Raw genomic sequence first — 16165 nt, forward strand, 5'->3', positions numbered from 1 at the left:
AACATATCTGGAGAGACTTCAAGAACTTAACATGTACAGTCTGGAGGAAAGAAGTGAAAGGGGAGACAAGGCTGAAACCTTTAAATAGAGTGTGAATAAGGTTCAGGAGGGCATTATTTTCAATAAGGCTGCTTTTCACACTGAGGTGCTTTACAGGCGCTATAACGCTAAAAATAACGCCTGCATAGCGCTTGTAAAGAGCCTCTCCTCTCACTCCAGTGTGAAAGCCCGAGTGCTTTCACACTGGAGCGGTGCGCTGGCAGGACGGTAAAAAAGTCCTGCAAGCAGCATCTTTGCAGCGCTGTAGGAGCGGTGTACACTCCTAAATCGCCCCTATCCATTGAAAACAATGGGCAGTGCCGCCAAACCGCCGGCAAAGCACCGCTGCAGTAGCGCTTTGCATGCGTTTTTTAACCCTTTTTCGGCACAGCGCCACTAAAACGACGGTAAAGCGCAGCTAAAAATAGAGGCGCTTTACCGCCGACACCCCCAACGCCAAAGTGTGAAAGCAGCCCAAGAAACCAAGATCAAGAACACAGGGCTCAAATTAGGAGAAGGAAAGTTCAAAACTTTAGAAGGTATTATAGTATAAAAGAGTAGTTGACACTAGGAATAGACTTCTAGCAGAGGTAGTAGGCCAGTCAACAATAAGTGGATTCTGGCATACTTGGGACAAACATAGATCTATACTCAGACAAAAAAAAGTTAAGCGTAACTCCACTTTTGTTGAGAAAAAAAAATTCCCTTCTGAGTGATCTATGCACATTGCAAGGATTATAACAACCTTTGTTGCAGATTCCTACCTTTTGTTATTCTGAAGAATTTAAAGTTCTTTCCTCTGTGCCTCTGGGCAGAGTGAGTCTAATGGGAGTAGTTTCATAATTATCAATCAGCTGTGCAGCTGCAGAGCACTAATGAGGAAAGCTGCTGGGCCTGCATCCCTTTAGACGTGTTCCTATTGGCAGTATCTCACCAAAAATTACATTTTTGTTCCAGGGGATGCCTAAAATCTGACTTGTATCTTAAGCAGACTTCTGGGAAAATTAGTGAGTCAATCACACAAGCAGGAAATGATGTTAAAGGGGGGTGGTCAGTACACATTCTGTGTACATTCTGTGTACACAACAACTCCAGGTTGCCATATTGCATTGCATTTTCAGAAAATTACAGTGGCTGCAGATTGAAAAGGAAAGGTAATTTTTAATAACATTCAATTACAATATGACTTGTGTCACAATTGTATATGCTATATTATTTTTTCTTTATTTGCTATTATTTTCCCCCACGAAAGTGGAGTTATCCTTTAAAAAAATATATATATATAGTTAATAAAAATGGACCAGTTGGTCTTTTCCCTGCTGTCACTCTTCTATGGTTCTAGAAGCAATACAAACTATAGTATATTATAATCATTAAGGGTTATATGTAATAGTAAGTACAGGTTGTGTTTTTCTAATCTGATCACAAAGCAATTCAAAGAAGTTTCTAAGAAAACTGGATATCCCCACCGAATCGTAATTCAGTAGGGTGTTCCCATCCCAAAACCACTAAACATCAGAAAGTTAGAGGGAAAGATCAGTTTCTGTGTACTTTGTTTATTCTCAAAGCTCATTGGATTAAGCACAACAGAGAGATAATAGTGGTTTCATTATGACTGAACAGTCAACTATCAATATCAGGTTTTATGTGAAATCTGAAACTGTAGGTCATGCCATGCACGGTAGATAAAGTACAGGAGACAGGTGAACATTGTCCATTAATTTAAAAAACCCTTCAGGGCTTGTATATATAATACAGACGGCCAACTGACAGCTCAATATGTATACAACGCGTCTGTGAAGTTGGTGGTTGGTATTTAACTTGGTTTTCTGAGACAGTGCTAAAGTCTGGAAGTGTCAAGCACCTCCATTAGAATCACCCTGACTACATTGGAAAATGATGGCATAGTCACGCTTCTGCTCATTTCATTTTTTAACAAAGTATGATCAGGCCAGAGCTCTTGTGTACAAATTTGATTTGCACTGAAGTACATTATACTCCTGCTGTTATTAACTTTTGTTTTTCATCTATGCCTCTATAGCAGGGGTCTCTAAACTTTCTAAACAAAGGGCCAATATACTGTATTTCAAACTTCAAGGGGACTGGACTGTGGACAACGGGAGAAAAAAAAAATTACATAGCATCTGTGGATAGTAATAGGAGGAAGAATAATGCCTCATCGTTGGTATCAGTGGGATGAATTATGCCCCATTGTTGGCGTCAGTGGAAGGAACAATTCCCTATCATTGGTGTCAGTGGGAGAAATAGTGTTCCATCATTGGTATTAGTTGGATGAATTATGCCCCATTGTTGGTGTCAGTGGGAGGAATTATGCCCCAGTATTGGTATCAGTGGGAGGAATAGTGCCTCGTGTTGTTGGAGATTGTCAGAAACCATGAATCAGACTGAGACAGAAGTACAGTTAATCACACTTGTTTAATAATAATAAAAAGGTAAACAGAGTAAGCATAGTCAATACATAGCCAGAGTTCAGTAACCAGATCGGGTAGTCAGCCAATGCCAATGTCAGAGAGCCAGAGATCAACGTAGTAGTACAGCAAGCAGGATCAGGAGCCAGAAGGGACGTCAGCCGACCAAGTCTTCAACAGGAACGCAGGAAAAAGTCTCTGAGATGTGACCAAAGGCGAAGAGATGAAGTGAGCTGGACGGCTTAAAGTAGGCAGGACCGACGAGCAGATCATCAACAACTGAGTCACTGTGCAGAGAAAGGTTCTGGCAATTAGCCGACAGCTGAGAGGCCAGCTCAGAGAAGGAAGGGCTGAGCCCAGCCCTGACAGAGATATAATGTTCCAAGGGTCGATACAAGCAATAAAGGGTCACAGGACACTGTTTGGAAAGCACTGCTCTAAATACTTTTGTGAGGAATTACCGGGCATCTGTGGTTTAAGGGCACCACATCCCACCAGAAATATTTAATTAAAAAAGTAGAGAAAGAACGGAAATTTTAAGGTGCCAAAATCATGATAACAAAAAGTACTATAAAATGTCCAATTTTTATTACAGTATAAACATTGTTAAAATCAACACTTTCATAATAAAACCATCACAGAATATCCATGTGGCCTGAACAAATATGCAGTAGCTTCAGCTCTACATGTTTCGCCAATCACTGGCTTCCTCAGGAGACCTTTGAATATTGCATAAAACGCCACTAAAGATAAGAGATAATAATTGTAAGTAAACAAATAAACATGCAAGCAAATAAACATGCATATCAATGCAATTGTGTATTGGTACAAAAAATAAGTATACAAAAATATAAATGGATCATTTGGAGGGCTCTCTTACCAAGGGTGCTCAAGATCATTTGATGAATAATAAAATCATGCACCAATAGGATCGCCCACGGGGATATTAGCAAGCCATAGTAAGGTTAATGCCCACAAGAGCATCAACCTGCATATAATCAGTGTTATAAAAATTAAATAACCTGGAAAATCACTTAATTTATGCCACTTTGGAAAACCTACAAGCTTTCCTTTACTATGTACCTACCGCTTAAATCAAGATGAGAGGGGGACAAACGTAGGATATCCAATAGATCTTAATATCCAAGCCTTATATAAGATGAAAACCTAGCTTGTAGGCTCATAAAGTATATACTTTCCCAAAGGGTGAAAGGGGACAACCAGATTCTAGATACAACAGATGCTACAGAAAGGAAAAAAGGGGCACTATTACTATCACTACTATTATTATTATTATTATTATACAAGATTTATATAGCGCCAACAGTTTACGCAGCGTTTTACATTATAAAAGGGAGACAATACAGTTATAATACAATAAAGTACAAGAGGATTAAGAGGGCCCTTCTCAGATAATATTACTATTATTAGAATTACGAAATATATTACAGATGGACTCAAATCAAGTTGTAGAAACATCTCAAGGATGATTGGTGGAAACAGGATGCACCTGAGCTCAATTTTGAGTGTCATGGCAAAGGCTGTGAATACTTATGTACATGTGACTTTTTTTTGTTTTTTACTTTTAATAAATTTGCAAAGATTTCAAACAAACTTCTTTCACGTTGTCATTATGGGGTATTGTTTGTAGAATTCTGAGGAAAATAATGAATTTAATCCATTTTGGAAAAAGGCTGTAACGTAACAAAATGTGGAAAAAGTGAAGCGCTGTAAATACTTTCCGGATGCACTGTAAATGGTGAAATGTGTTGGTAAAGGGGTCACACTATGGAGTTATGAAGATATGGTACAAAGAAACATTTAAATTGTAGCTGTAGGCAATTTTTTCTAAAATCAGTAAGCGTTCCTCATATACAGGGCTGGAAGCTGATGTCTTATTCAGTGATAATACACAGGCTGCACAGCAGGACCCTGAGCCTGTGAGAACAGTTCAGATTGGTACCAATTACTTCGCCCTTTGACATCTCATTAGCTTAAAACATTAACGATGACTTCATCCCAGCACTGAAGCAGTGACATCATGTTCTAATCTGGAAAGGTGCATTCATTTGGGATTGCTTCAAAACTATTATTCCCTGAATCGCCAGCAATTTCTATTGACTTATCTGGAGAGCACTCACTTCCATCAAGAACAACCCCTGCTATGTAAATGCTCTGAAAATAGCACATTAGCTCACAGTCCCTGTCACTTACTGGCATGCCTCTGAGTACCAGAAACAGGGAGGGAAATGCTACCTGATGTCTGCATGCACCATTTTTCTAATTAATTATTTTCTTTTTCATTTTTCCTTTCCTTTGTGTTTGTATGCATCTTAGTTTGTAGGGTGAAAAGAACGTTTACATAAGTCAAAGTTCTGATGTGTTTGTAAGCCCTATAGCTTAAAGTGTATGTTACCACAAAGTCGCTTCTGCGTCCGAGCACGGGGAGACGGGGGTGCTTAAAATTCTTTTTATAAGTATTTATTTTATTACATTTTTTTTTTTTTACACTATCCCTTTATTTATTTTTTGATCACTATTATTCATATCACAAGAAATGTAAACATCCCTTGTGATAGAAATAGGCCATGACAGGTCCTCTTTATGAAGACATCTAGCTTCTATAAGACCCCAGATCTCTCCTCTATCCTGGAAAGCATGAGATCAAAAAACAAAAAATAATAAAAAATTGATCTCATGCTTTCAAACAAAAAAGGCAGTGTACATCTGCCCTAAGTGACATCATGACATTGCTTCTGGCCCCCTAGATGGCCGGGGACCTTCCTGTCTATGACCAGCTATATGATAACCCGACAGTACCACCAGAGCCGATACCAGGCCCCCTGATCGCATGGGAGAGAGCCTGGAGAGATGCTGGTGGGTGTGAGCAGGGAGGGGGTTGTCCACTCCCGCTGCCTATAAAAGCAATCAGGCGGCTAATCAGCTGCTAGGATTGCTTTTAGATGAAAGAGCAGCGCCGGCTTAAAAAAAAAAAAAAAAAGGGTTTCTGACATACAGCTGCAGCCATGGGTGTCCACAGAACTTTCTGGGGGGGGGGGCATCATTCTAAGGTCACCCATGCTCCTCCCCTTTTTGACAATGTCATGAAGGGGAGGGGCTTAGTCATCATATGCAAAGCGCAGGCATGCAAGGTTTGAGAAACCTGATGCAAAAGCTTAATAGAAGGAGCAAGCTGCCATTTTCTTATCAGCAATTTCTTATCTGTTTTTAACCCCTACCCTGCCCCACCCCTAAGTCTGCCCCTAAACACACTCTCATAAATTATTTCATGAAATTACACTGTTAAATGTTTTATGCAGAATTAAGTTACAAAAATAAATATTAACAACTTTAACAATATTAACATAAAGCATATCAGTGCCCATCAGTGCAGCCACCTCAGTGCCCATCAGTGCAGCAGATCAGTGCCCATCAGTGCAGCCTCATCAGCGCCCATCAGTGCAGCCTCATCAGCGCCCATCAGTGCAGCTTATCAGTTCTGCCTCATTGGTGCAGTTTATCAGTTGGCTGTCCCCATGGGGGGACATAACCTGAGTATAATTGAACACAATTACGTACTTGTATGGAGGTTAGAACAGCATCTGGGACTGAATTCCAGGCATTCATTTTATTGCATGGTTACATTGGTCAAGCTTGGACCAATGCAAGTATGTACATGCCAATGCTGTGGTATCTCTGTGAAAGCTGGAAATATTTGTAGTAGGCATCACTACTACAGTGATCCTCCCTGTCTTCCAGGTCCTGTGCCAAGTGGCAGCCCTGCTGCACAGTACCCAAAAGAGGCTCACCACTTGGCAAAGGCACCATTCACAGGACATCAAAAAACAAAGAAAAATTTGCAGCTCACTTACCAACCAGCCTGCAAAAATTGCATTGTCCAGTCTAACAGTTCACAATAAAAACAAGGGGTTTAGTTGCACACATTTGCAAATGTATGTGTAAGTTGCAGCAGCCACGTCAAGGCACCCCAGTGTACTGCAGTCCTAACTCTATAATTTTGAGAGTCTCCCAGACTGGAGCACATATAGCAGTGGATAGATTAAAGAGGTGGGTTTTTCTTCCTTTCCAATTCCCTGCAAAGTAAAGGCATAATGTGCTAGTATGCATCGCATACTAGCACATTATGTGACAATTACCTGCAAACAAAGCCCGCGTCGTCCCCACAGCAGGCCGCATCCATCTTCGCCTGTCTTCCTTCCGGGGCTGTGGACTCCCGCTCTGTGACTGGCCAGAGCCACGTGACGTCACTCCCGCGCGTGCATCGGCTCAGTAAACAGTAAATATCTTCTAAACGGTACATGTTTAGGAGATATTTACAGTACCTATAGGTAAGCCTTATTCTAGGCTTACCTATAGGTACAACTTACAAAGGGAGATTTACAACCTTTTTAGGGGAAGGTGTGTCTGGGGGGAGCCCACCCACTACCTTAATGGTACAGGGACACACTGGACACCCAGCAAGAGCACAATGGCAGCTGAAGGTATCCTGTGCATCCCTTCACCAATTCACCAACTGTACAAACAAATGGCAACCACCCCAACCTATAACTAGCCTTTGCAGCATGGAGCACATAGAAGGGCAATGTACAACAAAAGCAAACAAAAATTCCCAGCTCACTTACCAGCCAGCCTGCAGCAAAACCTAAATGACCCTGTCGATTTTGCAAGGTGGAGACGCAGGGCAGTCACAATCTCCACCTCCATCAACGAATGCCTTTTATATATTTAAAAAAATGTAAGGCTTTCTCTGGCATGCCTGCTGAGTGAGTAGCCCCCTGTATTCACTACGCAGCAAGGCGGCAGTTCTGAATGGGATCCAGAATACATTGCTGATCCGTGTAGTAGCAGCAACTACTACTGTAATTTCCAGCTTTCACATGTATCCTGCAGGTATGGTATATACACACTTACATTGGTCCAAACCGGACCAATGAAGCTATGCAATAGTCAATACCTGGATTTAAGCTTTACCAAGTTAATAAAAGTATTACACTGGCTCAAAAGGCCAAATGTGAGGCTGCTGGTTCCTAATCCCCATTCTATTTATTGGAGCTCAGGCCCATTTCTGTCACTGGCCCTTTTTTTCCTCATCCACACAGAGTCATTATAATGGAACATAAAAATATACACAGGGCAGTCTTCTTTGTCTTAGTTTCTGAATTTTGTCAATGTAATTTATTTTAAAAAATGCCAGAGGTACTTTTCCCAGTGCTACCCAAAGCATAAACTGAGCTTGGCAGGCTACAACAAGAGGGAGAAAAACTATATACTGTAGTTCTGAAAACATATACAAGTAGCGATGACAAATATTAAAGAGCACCATCTCCTCAACATGCCTGCAGGTTGCAATCACTGATTCTCCACCTGTTGCGCAATAATTTGCTTGGGGAGCATCAGCCCCTGCTACCAAAATCAGACAGGTGTAGGCACGTTGAGGTGTGTATGTTTGAGTGAGCCAGCGGCTGGCCCAGGCTGGGGAAAAGGTTAAATGTCTGTAGCTCAGGTCCTGGGCTTTTGGTCCTGGTCAACCCACCTGTGCTATAAAAAGGGGGATGGCCGAGGTCCAAGGGAGGGAGGCGGGTTTTACGGTGTCCAGTGAGTTCCAGTATCCCCTGGGAGCACAGTAGTTGATGCTACTAAAGAAACCTTTGCCTTTATGGACTCTCATCTCATGTAGGTATGCCTGGGCCTTATTCTCGTCAGGATTGGTGAAAGTATGTTGTTCATATTAAACTGTTTTGTTGCATTCTAAGCCTGGTCTAAAGTTATTCAAAGGGTGCATGTGGATTCTGGCGTATCAAGAACTTGGGTCTGTAAATGGACTATGGGGTATGAAGAAACACCACTACTAACTGTGAACTCGGCAAGGCAAAGAAGAGGAGTGTATTTGCTAGGAGTAACCCAGCACAAGTTCAAGACACAAGCAACCAGTTGTTAGACAAGGTACCTGGTAAAGTTACAGGTCCTCTGGTGGGGGGGGGGGGGGGTCATTGTTGAGTATTTAATAGCAACTGGATCCAAACCCATGTTATGGAGAACTATGGCCTGGTCACGAGGTACAGGAAGGGAAGAGTTAACGTAAAGAGTATGCATGAGGTCCATGCTGTGTGCACAGAGGGACCCCAATCTGTTACTGGGAGTGAGGTAATAGAGGTGCGCTGACCTGGCAGAGTGGGTGCAGGCTCAGAACTTCCCTCCTATGGGACAAGTAGTTTTTCAGAGGAACACTGCACTTTATTACTATACACAGTGAAGGTTTATCTCTAAGGCCTGATTCACACCTATGCATTTTTAGTGCTTTTTGCTTTTTGCAAATTTGCACTACAGAACGTGTTCCATGGGAAACCATGTTAAATGGACTGTAGTGCAAACCTGCAAAATGCAAAAAGCACTAAATCTGCATAGGTGGGAATCCAGCCTAAGTCGGGGAAATGCCTTATGCCACATACACACGAGCGGACTTTACAGCAGACTTTGCCCGGCGGACGGGATTTCGTCGGACAATTCGATCGTGTGTGGGCTCCAGAGGACTTTGTTTGCTCAAAAGTTGGACGGACTTAGATTTGAAACATTTTTTAAATCTATCTGACGGACTCTCCTTTCTAGCGGACAAACCGGTTGTCTGAAGCAATTACAAGACGGAAGCGCTCGGTCTGGTAAAACTAGCCTTCGTATTGAAGCTAGCACATTCCTCTTCTGTGATCTTTTAATACAGCGCTTTTTTTTCTTTATAATGCAAGAGGAATGAAGTTGTTTTGGTGCTTTTTATTCACACAGAGTTCTCACAAACTACTTTCTTCATGATTTATCCTCATGCCATGACTAATATGATATTTTTGAAAAGCCAGATCTCCATAAATAAAGTATTAAATTAGATTTTGGACTCATCTTTTTTTTTTTTTTTTTTTTTTAGATTTAAACACTCTATTTTACAATGTGTGCCAAATTATACAAAATGTTTTTTTTTTATTTAATTTTATTTTTGTAGTTTTTATTTTACCACAATAACCTTAATATTTTGTGTTGTTTTAATGAACCTTAATGAGGTTGGTGTCCCTTGTTAATTAGACATAGGGGAGTTTATTTTCCAAAGGCAAATCCATTTTTCACTACAAGTGCAAATTGTACTTGGAATTGCACATATAGAGCATTTTGAAGTGCATTCGCTGTGGATCCGAGGGGCACATGCAAGGAACCAAAAAAAAACCTTTTTCTTGCACATGATTGTATGATAAAATCAGCAGAGCTTCCCCTAATTTCAGCTCTTTCCCTCAGGTTTACAGCGACTGCACTTCCAACAAGTGCACTTGCAGTGCAATTTGTAAAGTGCACTTTTCACTAGTACTTTGCACTTGATTTTCTAAATGATTTAACCTTTTGGAACAAACACACATAGAGTTGCCCTCTGCAAGAGCAGTTGCTCCAGAGCTTAGTAAATGAGCAGAAGCTCTGGTGACTTCCATCATCCAATCATGTGCAAGCAAAAATGCTGTTTTTTGAATTTTCCTTGCATAGGCTTGGGTACTCTTTGCAAAGTCAAGCCTTACCTCATTTACTAAGCTCTGGAGCAATTGCACTTGCAGAGGGCAACTGCACTCTGCAAAGTGCACAGTCTATTTGCTTTTAGTAAATCAACCCCATAGTCTTTTTGACCTGTACCTGCCTACTCCCAAACAAAATGTCGTTTTGTAATCAAAACACATAGTCAATATTGTAAGGTAACTAAAAATTCCATTTATTTTGGTAAAAAAAATTAGGAAGGCAACACTGGAGACACTTTTGGAATCTGTGAAGCCTTTCGTCCCCCAGGACACACATCAAGTTTGAGGACAAGAAAATTGGTCTCTTGCGACTAGGGAGCACAGGGAGCACAGGGAGCACAGTCAGACCAGACAGAAGCCAGGCAATCACTTTCGACTCTTCCGTGGAGCCTTCCCTGCACGCTTCTCTGCAGCCTTCCCTCCACACTTCTCTGCAGCCTACCTTGGAGTCTGTGCCTCTGGTGGTGTACTTGGGGCAGGAGGAGGAGGAGGAGGAGTTAGAGGAGGAGGAGTGGCTTCATCTGCTAGATAGGTTGTAGCAGTAAGCTGCCCTCTCAGGCCCTTCTGATAGGCCTGCAAAATCAGACCCTCACAGAGGAGGCGTTGCCCCTTTCCCAGTTCCAGCAATCTGCTGGCCATATATGTCCCATACGCCTCCTCTGCATTGGGTGTTGTGCTTATTATTTGGCTGGCTTCACGAATGAGGGCTAGGGATTCCTCCTCAGTTTGTGTCATTCTTCTGGGCCTTTTGGTGGTTATTCGGAGGGGAGGCACCTGACACTCTGTGCGGCTTCTACTGGGCCCAGCCACAGCCTCCTCCTCTCTCCTACTGGGCAAGGCCTCCTCCTGGCTGAGGTCATCCTGTGTCAAAAAAAGGGACATAGTTGTAATTTTGGGTTACGCAATCACACACAATTTTCAGCTCATGACTTGCAAATCTAATTCTAAACAAATAGTAAAGGCTATCTATTTGACCCCACCATTATTCCAGCTGATCAACAATATCTGAAGTATATTTTTAGCCACTACTGTCTAGTGATATGTCTACATATTAATATTTGTGATGAAGTCATTTTTTATGAAGCACTTAAAAATTTGAGACGTTTACAGTTCTTCCTGGGACTCCTCAGCTGGGGTGGAGGTGGATGGAAGGCTGGAGGGAAGAGTGGGGGGGAAGGGTGGGGGGAAGGTTTGACAGTGATTGCCTGGCTTCTGTCTGGTCATCCAGGAATCGCAGTTTGTGGTAGTACCACAGCTTGGGTACATAAACCTGGTCGGCTGCTGCTCCGGATCTGAGCGACTCCTGGATCTTTTGTGTTCCCGCTTATACATGTTTCGCAAGATACCAATTTTCTTGTCCACAAACTTAAGGTCTGCCTGGGGGACTCGAGTCTTCACAAATTCTAAAAGTGTGCCCAGTGTTGCCTTCCTTACATCTCTATTGTAATATAATGGGTGTTTGACCTCCCAGAGGTTTTTGTTTTCCTGAATTAATCTGGACAAAAAAATCTTCCTCCTTAAAGGGATTCATTTTTGCTGAAAGACAAGACACAAGATAAAAACTGTAATGTCAGTCAGAACTCCCAGGATTATTTTTTGAAGAATCTAGGGGACACATATACACACACACCAAACACATTCACCAAACACACACACACACACCCCCCCCCACGTTTAATCTTACCTTCGTTTCTGACGCTCGTTACTTCCACGCGGACATACGTAGGCCATCGTAATAGCTTTATATACACTGCGCATGTGTCATGCTCCGCCTGCGTCGCCCACCCCTGACGTTCTTTAGTACGATTTGTCCCCGCCCCTTCACTCTTCGTTGCGCAGTCGGAGTAGATAGAGAAAGATAGCGGAGAGATTAACTGGAAGTAGCGCGGAGGAAAGCCCGGAGCCACAACCATCCATATCCCGGAGGAGATATAAGGCCACCAACATGGCTTTTGAAGAGATGGTGGAGATGGTGTCCATATTGAGAAGGGAGGACTACGATGGGAAAAAAGGACCGTAAACACGACCGAATATGCGCAAGGACAAAATAATGTCCTCAGTTGTCACCGCTCTAGAAGCTAAATTTGGCACAAAACGGTCTAAAGAACAATCGAGGAAGCGGTGGTCTGACTTCAAAAGTAGGGAGCCAGAACAATATTGGCGAATAAAGAAGCTGCTTAAAAAAAATAAGTACTTGTTGTGTGTTCCTAGTGAGATACTTAACTTGCATGCTGATCCATATTTTTTTCGTTTATACAGCATTGTTCGTAAAGACCGTTCTTTGTAAAATACATATGATACTAAGAAAATTACGCTATTTTTTCGCCAAATACGATGTTACAGGGTTGGACATACATTTAGGTCTTGATAATTTGTCGTATTCCCCAAATTTGGTGATGTGGTGTAGATTCAGAAATGATTCAGTGTAATGTAAGGACAGGACACAGCAGCTGTTTCCACATCTGGACTCACGAGCACTAGTGTACTATGTGACCATAAAGAAATTTTTGAGGGGTAATACACATAGGAGATCATTGAGGTGTCTGCATCTGTGAAACTTGCATGAAAATGTGTATTGTTTATAATTGTTGTTCAGAGGGAATTTTCATCCTGTCTTCTAAATTTTTGTGGACAAAAAAAGGCAATTGTCCACAACTCATTACCAACGTTTCATATTAATTTTAAAAATAAAAAATATCACTGTGTTTTAACTATACATTTTGTTTAATTCTCATAGGGGAGAAAAGACTCAGACAACAGTCCAAGGATCCCAGGACCCCCCGAAGTCACCAGCCTGAAGCTGAAGATACCCCAAGCCCCAGCCCAAGACCACGCCCACCCGACGAGCTGGAGGAAGGAGAGGTGGAGGAAGTGTGTGAGCTTTCAACCCCACCAAGTGAGTGACTGACACCCCAGCTTAAGGTAATCTATTTAGGCGTGCATATTTTAACCCATTTTTTTATCCACACATTTTAGGTGAGGTTCTGATTGTGGAAGGCCAAGCGGCAGAGCCATTCAGCACAGACAGTGCACAAAGACTTATTGGCCAGATAATGTTGTGGAATGGCCAAATAGATCGAATGCGTGACCAAATTGACAGCATGAAAATCCGGCTGGACACCATGCAACAGGAAATGAAGAACATGATTGATGTTTTGGGCAGAATATAATAACGTTTTGCCTAAAAACATCAATCATGTTCTTCATTTCACTGTCAAGTTTGTTTTTTGTTGCAATTTAGAAGTTTTAGCATAAAAATAAACCAATTTTCAGATGCACACGGTGTGTCATCATGTGCTATCTTCCATCAGGGGATATCCATGTACTTGTTTTGTGTTTGCAATCCCTTCACCCTAAAAATGTTACTTTGTGAGAGGAACAAAGGGATTGCACACACAAAACACGTACATTGGTCCCCCATGATGGGAGATAGCACATGTTGACGTGAACCTTTTTTAATACCCAATTTTGAGCATCTGCAAATTTGTGCCTTTACAAGGGTGACATCACCAGCACCGTTATTCACACATGTTGAACTTTGTAAGTTCTTTTTTTTATGTATGTTTTTAAAAACACTGTTGTTAATTGTAATTTTGTAAACAAGGTCTATTTTTTTAGAAATATGCCTCAAATAACCAAAAAATATATATATATTTTCCAAAAAAAAAAAAAAATTTCCAAAAAAAAAAAAAATTTTCCAAAAAAATGCACCTTTCAATGTGCACACAGTAAAATGTTTTAACTACTACAATGTGTGTGGCTGATTATCAATAAGATGTTTTGCTAATTTTTGTGTGGTTACAGTGAAAAATGGCCTTATTAAATAAAGGGAAATGCAGTTGCCACTACTACAAGTGCACTAGGAGACAGACAAAACTAAATGCAAACAAGAATAAAAACAAGATATTTCAGCCCAAATTTATTTTCTTTATTTTTTTAAAGAAATTAGAGCTCTTCTTGAATAGCAATGGCCCCCCGACCATTAAAATAATTGACATATTGGTCACGCACTTGATGTGCGGTTTGGGGGGCCAAGCCAATACGGCCAATTTCCAGGCCTGTGAGAGTTTGGTCAACTCCAAGTCCGGCCTCAGGCCCAACAGAGGTCATATATGTAGCGGAATGCCTTCTTAAAAAATTATGGAGTATGCAGCAAGCCAGTATGACATGATTTAGTTTATAGTCCGCCAGATTTATGGCCGAGAGGAACAAACGGAACCGGCTGGCCAGAATCCCAAAGGCATTCTCCAGAACTCTTCTTGCTCTGGCCAGCCGGTAATTAAATACCCTCCTCTCAGGAGTGAGTGTCCTTTGGGGGAACGGCCTCATCAAGTGCTCGCCGAGAGCAAACGCTTCATCAGCGATAAAAACTGAGAGGAGTCCATCCACATTCTGGTCATCAGGTGGCAATCCCAGGCCACCAGTCTGGAGACGCTGGCACAGCTCAGTCTGTGCAAAGACTCCTCCGTCAGACATCCGGCCGTTCTTCCCCACGTCCAAAAACAGAAAGTCTAAATGTGCCGAGACCACCGCTATCAAAACTACACTATGGAACCCCTTATAGTTATAGAAATAAGACCCCGAATGGGGTGGTGGCACAATGCGGACATGCTTCTCATCAATCGCCCCGACACAGTTGGGAAAGTCCCAACGGTCAGCAAACTGGGAGGCCACAGTCTGCCATTCCTGTGTACTGGAAGGAAAGTGTGGAGTGAAACCAAAAAAAAATAAGATAAGTACTTTTAAACATAACTTGGATATCAGATTACACAAAACATTCTTAATCAACAGCAGTCGAACATTATTAATATGCTTTTTTGTTAGTTTAATTATAAAAAACATAAGGCCCACTTATAAGATTACTCACCCCCTCTGATGGCCCATTGATCAATTTTAATGTGGGAGGAGGGGTACTAATTAGGGTAAAAAACACACCTGACAGTTTCAAACATTTGCGGGGGAGGGGTACTAATTAGGGTAAAAAACACACCTGACAGTTTCAAACATTTGAGGGGGTGGGGGAGGGGTACTAATTAGGATAAAAAACACACCTGACAGTTTCAAACATTTGAGGGGGAGGGGTACTAATTAGGGTAAAAAACACACCTGACAGTTTCAAACATTTGAGGGGGTGGGGGAGGAGTACTAATTAGGGTAAAAACACACCTAACAGTTTCAAACATTTGAGGGGGTGGGGGAGGGGTACTAATTAGGGTAAAAAACACACCTGACAGTTTCAAACATTTGAGGGGGTGGGGGAGGGGTACTAATTTGGTTAAAAAACACACCTGAGAGTTTCAAACATTTGAGGGGGTGGGGGAGGGGTACTAATTAGGGTAAAAAACACACCTGACAGTTTCAAACATTTGAGGGGGTGGGGGAGGGGTACTAATTAGGGTAAAAAACACACCTGACAGTTTCAAACATTTGAGGGGGTGGGGGAGGGGTACTAATTTAGTTAAAAAACACACCTGACAGTTTCAAACATTTGAGGGGGTGGGGGAGGGGTACTAATTAGGGTAAAAACACACCTGACAGTTTCAAACATTTGAGGGGGTGGGGGAAGGGTACTAATTAGGGTAAAAAACACACCTGACAGTTTCAAACATTTGAGGGGGTGGGGGAGGGGTACTAATTTGGTTAAAAAACACACCTGATAGTTTCAAACATTTGAGGGGGTGGGGGAGGGGTACTAATTTAGTTAAAAAACACACCTGACAGTTTCAAGCATTTGAGGGGGTGGGGGAGGGGTACTAATTAGGGTAAAAAACACACCTGACAGTTTCAAACATTTGAGGGGGTGGGGGAGGGGTACTAATTTGATTAAAAAACACACCTGACAGTTTCAAACATTTGAGGGGGTGGGGGAGGGGTACTAATTTGGTTAAAAAACACACCTGATAGTTTCAAACATTTGAGGGGTGGGGGAGGGGTACTAATTTGATTAAAAAACACACCTGACAGTTTCAAACATTTGAGGGGGTGGGGGAGGGGTACTAATTAGGGTAAAAAAACACACCTGACAGTTTCAAACATTTGAGGGGGTGGGGGAGGGGTACTAATTTGATTAAAAAACACACATGACAGTTTCAAACATTTGAGGGGGTGGGGGAGGGGTACTAATTTGATTAAAAA

Source organism: Aquarana catesbeiana, linkage group LG02, assembly GCF_042186555.1.
Source record: "Aquarana catesbeiana isolate 2022-GZ linkage group LG02, ASM4218655v1, whole genome shotgun sequence".
In the NCBI taxonomy this organism is placed as follows: domain Eukaryota; kingdom Metazoa; phylum Chordata; class Amphibia; order Anura; family Ranidae; genus Aquarana; species Aquarana catesbeiana.